We start from the raw sequence: 6,000 nt of genomic DNA, 5'->3' as shown, positions 1-6,000 counted from the left end.
CCGTAAGTTCTTCAAATTTATGATATAAAGTTAATTCAGTGACCGTACGTTCAACTGCACTGCTGATGAAATTTTCTTACTTTGTTTTCATAGTCTAATATCAATTTTAATCACCCCTGCCCAATTTCCTCCCAGGCCTGTGCTTTCCTCTCTGCAGTAAGAAACTTAGGATGGAGACTTGTCAGCGTTTTTTAACGTAAGTGGGTCTCCATAGTTTGAGTGACGTAAAATTTTTGTTGTTAGTTTTTGGAGAATAAACAATTAATAAATGATTTTATTGAAATAGAAATAGCAATTTTGTATCATTTACTAGTAGAATTCATTGAATTTTCAATGCTTCAATAAACGCACGAAAAAAATTACGACAACCATCTTAGCTCTTGCGAACGTAAACAACATGGAAAAATCACAGGCACCTGAAGTATGGATATTACTACCCCCCCCTTTTTTTCATAATTTTTGTTGTTGAAATGTATGAATTCCCAGTCTATCTCATCCCTCTTTCGATTCATGTAATCGTTTCACGCTTTTTGTAAGCTTTAAAGATTGGCCTTCTACCGGTATAATAAAATACACAAGGTAAGAAACAAAAATTTGTAAACAAACAGGGGGTCCCCGTTTCCGGGCACATTTTCCAAGTAATTACAGCGTTACCTAAGGAATTTTGACGAGCGGCAGGTCGGGGAGATGTCATACTACAAGTCTCTTCAACTCAAAACCCATCTCATCTCTTTTATTTGACACAATCTTGCGTGCATTGATCGGACAGGGCTTCATCTCTTCCACTGGCAGCCAAAAAGGAGGTCACAGAGTACGAATTTGTTGTACGCGCCGTGTGATTGGTTCGCAAAGACATTGCTTAGTCTCGAGATCATCCGAAGGGTCTCGGGATTATTCGAGGACCAATCACACGACACGTTATAAATTCGTACTCTGTGACCTCCTTTTTGGCTGCCAGTGGAAGAGATGAAGCCCTGTCCGATCAATGCACGCAAGATTGTGTCAAATAAAAGAGATGAGATGGGTTTTGAGTTGAAGAGACTTGTAGTATGACATCTCCCCGACCTGCCGCTCGTCAAAATTCCTTAGGTAACGCTGTAATTACTTGGAAAATGTGCCCGGAAACGGGGACCCCCTGTTTGTTTACAAATTTTTGTTTCTTACCTTGTGTATTTTATTATACCGGTAGAAGGCCAATCTTTAAAGCTTACAAAAAGCGTGAAACGATTACATGAATCGAAAGAGGGATGAGATAGACTGGGAATTCATACATTTCAACAACAAAAATTATGAAAAAAAGGGGGGGGGGTAGTAATATCCATACTTCAGGTGCCTGTGGGAAAAATCAAGGCGGCAAGGGCAGTTTGTGAAATCTGTTACCGCAAATAGATAGAACATTGTCGCCAAAGTTCAATGAAAAGGATGGGAGAAAAGCATTGTTCTCTTACAGCATGATTATGCAATTTCCTCCAATAGAGACAACAACAGCATCGTTCCACACATGGCACTGACAGACGACGCGACATGTCAAATGACAATAATACTGTCGCACACGAAGAAAATGTAAGTGAAATGTACACCATCTGTTCTTTTGGGAATAGTAAATCTTTAATTATTATCTTCCGTAAGTCAATACAACTCCTGTATATATTCTATAAAATTGAAGGCCCACAAAATATTTGTGTACACATGTATAACCTACATGTACGTAGCTTATACGTCATGACTCTTTACTAGTCAGTGCAGTGTACGTACACGCACATTCACATGAATTTTTAATACTCAGGTACACTGACGTAAATATGTATCAACCAAATTAAACATCGTCAATGAAACAATGATAATTACGTGCATGAAAGATGCACATTTTCTCAAAACCCCATTCCAGTGTTCGTGTGTTTATAATTAGAGAGAAAAAGTATGGTGTCCCAGTCAGGTCTAAAATTAGTAAATCATCTGATGTGGATTTTTTAAAAATTGGCTCTTATTAAAAGTAATAGGGTTGATCATTATCAACAAAAGCACTGTATTAAATGTGTTTATAATTAAAGAGAAAAGTATGGTGTCCCAGTCAGGTCTAAAATTAGTAAATCATAATGTATGATGTGGATTTCAAAAAAAAAAATGAAATCTTAATTGCTCTTATTGAATGGAATGGGGTTGATCATGAACAAATTACAGAAGTCTTTTTTTATCATTTATTTTTTTAAAATAAGTGATTGTTTTGAGAATCAATTATTTTTAACTATTATAAATATTTTTGAGATGTGAAAATGCATTCATGAAGTGTTTTAATGAAGGGATAGAATGCTTTTCATTTATATTGAAATAACAATTCTCTCTATGGTGAACTGATCAGATGTGTCCAATGTCACTAAGATGCCCATTGTTTTGGATGGACTAAATTACTGTAGAAAGGACGATAAGCATTTAGATTGCTCATAAGTATTCAATGTTTTATTACATTGAAATTGCAACAACAAAAAATATTGAAAAAATTCTATGCATGTTTAAATTATTGAACTATTTTTTTCACAAGGTATATGAAAACCCTAGGGTAAATTCACAGTGGAGAACTGGCAGAAGAGTTAATTTCCAAATAAAAAAAACTTGATACATTTCTTTTATTAAAAATGTAGACTTCTCTTCACAATATTTCATTAAATCTAGATAATGATGACTATCAAAATTTTAGGAAGCAATCAACAGTACTGATGGAGATGAGAGAAGGAGAAAATTTCAAGTGTGAGATTACATTTGATGAGATTGATATGACAATGGTACGTGCACCAGAGCCAACTGTCAAACAGCACTCCAGCCAGCAACATTTTCCTCTTGTATTCTTTGACTTGGAATCAAAAGGATTAGGTTTGTTACTTTTTACTACCTGCTCAATATTCAAATTGATTGTTCAGTTGAGAAAAGAGGTTCTTAAATGAATACATGTATTATATTTTGGTGTTAATTCATTTTCCAGATAGAGATTATCATATTACACAGCTGCCGTGTTTGGCGAAGAAAAGTTTTCCACCTATACCTTTCCAAAAATACCTATAACAGCAAAAGACTCAGAAATAACAGAAATCGAAAATGCTAATGGAAATATGTTTAGCAAAAATGGAAAATGTAGAAGTCAATCCATGGAAAATAGATGCTCCTCTTAATTTTGTTTCAAAATTTCAAACTAAAGTAATTCTGCATTTACAATATATAGCAATGTATGAATGTTAACAAATATGAATGTTTATTGTATACTATACTCAATTTAACATGTTCTGTTTATGAGAGAGAGAGAGAGAGAGAGAGAGAGAGAGAGAGAGAGAGAGAGAGAGAGAGAGAGATTATTACAAGAATTGGAAAGTAACTGCAAAAATTATGGGCAAACTGCATCAGTAATGATGGACACGGTGGTGATATTGTTCTCTGAATTTTGATACAAATTAATGTACCAAATGAAATTATCCTATTAAATTTCCATTTTCATTTCAAATGAAAACGATTGAAGCTCAACACAATGTGTTTTTATTCATTAAAATGCATCAAACTAAGTTATAATTAAAAATAAGTTTAAAAAGAACTGTATTTCAGTTTTAAGAACTAATGATGGAGAAAATTCGGATTAGACTGCTTGAAAACTCTAGTCCACGAAAGCAGCTAGCTTGTGATTGTTGCTTTTAAAAAAAAATCACATTTTTCAAAGCATCATAGCAAATTATGACTGATAATTTGCTTATAACACTAATAAATTTTGATATTGTATATGTAGTCGCTTTAAATGAATGTAAAATTTAAATTTGAAATAAACCTCATCATTTTAAGTAAAATTACTTTCTTAAATGGGTGATGACCTGCAATCTTTTTTCTTGAGGAATAAACTATAAGGAATTGCCTATCTTTTGGCAAAATTAGAGGAATTTGTAAATATATGGTCATTGTATAATTTTCATAAGAACTTTTATTGTTTTGGCTCAAAAAAGTAAAATTTTAAAATTAGACAGAGGAAATTCGAATTAGAATAGGAACAAGTTTGGGGTATATATTAATAAAAATTTCCCTAAAATATACAATTGCTATATCATACTGTATATTCATACTAAAATATTTGAAAATCAACATCAAGAATTTTTTCTATGAACACTTGTGTAAGGTATGGTTCAATTTTGCAATTTTATCGGGGAAAAGTGCTATTTTTAGAAAGTGAACTTCCGCTCACTTTGACGCAAAATTAAGGCTGATGACCCCATGATTTCTTCATCTTTTTGAATTAAGTGTGTCTTAATGCACATTCTGTGAAAAAATGAAAACTTTTTAATTACAATGAAGTTGACAAGACTCCATCCTTAAAAGATTTACCTTTTTTTTTGTGAAACGGGCCCGAGGCGTCTACTCTTCCCTGAGTGAAGTGCCGTACCGCTACTTCCGTAGCCACGTCAGTCTTTGTGCGCTTGATGCATGGCTAGCCCTGTTTAACACTCGGTGGTCATTGTTAATCTCGGGTAGCTTCTTGACTCGCCGCATTTCGGATTGTCAAGCTGATGCAGTAGACACTGACATTAGTATCAAAACAGACGATACGGTGAAAATGGTGGGTTTTGCAAATAATGTGTGATTAGAAAACATTCCTGGAAATAGCATGTGGAGAGGGACTTAGCCCCTTATTCATATGCAAATCACGAATTTCTTCTCACAGGTTAAAAATCGAAATGGATTGGTTTATCAACATCCATAGAAAAGACCGAATATGCACTAAATGCAGAACTAATACTATTGAAAATGAAATGCATTTTTTTGATAACATGTGATATGATAACGAAAGAAAAAAATTTGAATTTATTGGGAAAAAACCTCCAAATTTTTCTGCTTTAGAAAATCAACAAAACCTATTTTGGCTACTCAACTCAAAAGAGAAAGAAATTCTTGATCTTTTGGGCTTATTTATCAAAAATAACATAATACAGACCTATAAGCATGTAGGACATATTGTAGTAGAATTACGTTTGCTTAAATATGCCTTGTCATCTATTGTTATATTATTTTAAATATCAAAAAGGTTTTGCAGTTAAAATTTTGAAATTACTGCTCTGCATATGGAAGGTGGAGAAAGACAGACAAAGGTGTTCGAAATAAGCGAGTAAAACCCACCAGCCGCTAAAAAGCTCAGTGTTACGAGGACTTGAGAAACGGGGGTGGAAGAGCACAACTTCTCAAAGTTTCGCGTGTGAGAGACAGGGCGAGCAGATGTAAAAAAAAAAATGTGTCAGACCGAAATCAGTACCTCTTAAATACTTCTATATATTTCACACCAATTTTCTAATGGATTTTCGCGGTTCACGAATCTGTTGGGTTGATGTTGCTGTTGTGATCTCTTGTTAATCGCCATATTTGAGCAATACTTTCTGACTTAAGTCTGATACGGAGGAAACTTAAGTTTTCACTCAAGTTAAATAACAAAGTTGCTGAGTTATTTTCTAAAAACGCAGAAATGTGAGTTCTAAGATTTGAGAGAAATCTAAAAGAAAGAAAAAATTGAGGAAAAACTAACTCAAGACTTAAGTCAAAATTTTGACTAAAGTTTCTTCCAAGAAATTCAGGCCAAGTTGTATTGTCAAACAAGATCGTTATGACGGCCATAGAATTTTCGAAATACTGACTTTAAACGAGACTGTTGACACCCATGTAACGTTAATCATTGCTACAAACAGGCACAGAGCGCTAAGTACACACATTCTAAAGCGACACTTCACTACAATGTCTCACTATGAGTGAACAATGCTCGACAGGACATAAAACAAATTCTAGCTCATGAATGAGTGCAAGATAAGCAATTTAAGAATTTAGATTACGAAGAGAACCCCAATATGTGCATCTTTCTTAATGTCCATCACGTACGGCCAGTACTTCTGTGTCCTACTGACCTTTAAAAGTTGGGATCTATGTTTGGTGACATTAAGTATGGTAGAGAGCAGAGAAACACAGTAAAATTTGGATGAAATGATAATG

At 34.0% G+C, this 6,000-nt stretch overlaps 1 long non-coding RNA gene across 1 annotated transcript; it reads left to right on the top strand.

The window, feature by feature from the left end:
- The first annotated feature begins 1,420 nt into the window (after window positions 1-1,420).
- Window positions 1,421-3,283, top strand: LOC125680882 (uncharacterized). Its single transcript, XR_008802106.1, has 2 exons — window positions 1,421-1,563; window positions 2,696-3,283. It is a non-coding gene; the product is annotated as an uncharacterized LOC125680882 (long non-coding RNA).
- The last annotated feature ends 2,717 nt before the right edge of the window (window positions 3,284-6,000 follow it).

The sequence above is a fragment of the Ostrea edulis genome, chromosome 1, assembly GCF_947568905.1.
Source record: "Ostrea edulis chromosome 1, xbOstEdul1.1, whole genome shotgun sequence".
NCBI lineage: Eukaryota > Metazoa > Mollusca > Bivalvia > Ostreida > Ostreidae > Ostrea > Ostrea edulis.
This window is presented reverse-complemented; position numbering and strand designations above follow the sequence as displayed.